This window comes from Oryx dammah, unplaced genomic scaffold (assembly GCF_014754425.2).
Source record: "Oryx dammah isolate SB20612 unplaced genomic scaffold, SCBI_Odam_1.1 HiC_scaffold_9, whole genome shotgun sequence".
Classification (NCBI taxonomy): Eukaryota; Metazoa; Chordata; class Mammalia; order Artiodactyla; family Bovidae; genus Oryx; species Oryx dammah.
In genome coordinates, this window is record NW_024070193.1 from 27,554,659 (window position 1) to 27,555,428 (window position 770).

A 770-nucleotide genomic window follows, 5' to 3' on the forward strand; every position below is an offset into this window, starting at 1 on the left:
CCTTTCTCTGTACACTCTGTCTAGGAGTTGTAGTGTTTAGTTTTTGGCAATGGCCATTCTGAACTGAGAGCTGATGTTGTGATTTGCATTGCCTCCATTATTAGTGATATTTAGCATCCCTTCACGTGATTTTGTTCATCCGTATGTGTTCTTATGAGAAATGTGTACTTAGATCTTCTGTGCATTGTCTGATTGGATTTATTTGTTTGACATATGGCTGCATGAGCTCTTTGAATAATTTGGAGATTAATCCCCTGTTGGTGCCACATATCTAAATCTTTCCTTGCATTTCATGGGTTGCTTTGTGTTTTATTTATGGTTTCCTTTGGTGTGCAAAATGTTTTAAGTTTAATTAGGTCCCATCTGTTTATTTTTGTGGGTTTTTTTTTTCATTACTTTAGGAGGTGGTTCAAAAAAGATATTGCTGCAATTTGTTTCAAAGAGTGTTCCGCCTATATTTTCCTCTAAGAGTTTTATAGTATCCCACCTTATATTTTAGTCTTTGTCCATTTTGAATTTATTTTTGTGTGTGGTGTTAGAGAATGTTCTAATGTCAATCATTTACATGTCACTGTCCAGTTTTTCCAACACAACTAATCAGTGTCTTATAGTTTTCAGAGTACCTCTGTCTTCTTGGGTAGGTTTAATCCTAGGTATTTTATTTGTCTTGTTGGAATGGTAAACGGGATCGTTTCCTTTTTCTTTCTGATCTTATAGTTTTCGGAGTACTTTTGTCTTCTTGGGTAGGTTTATTCCTAGTTGTCTTGTTG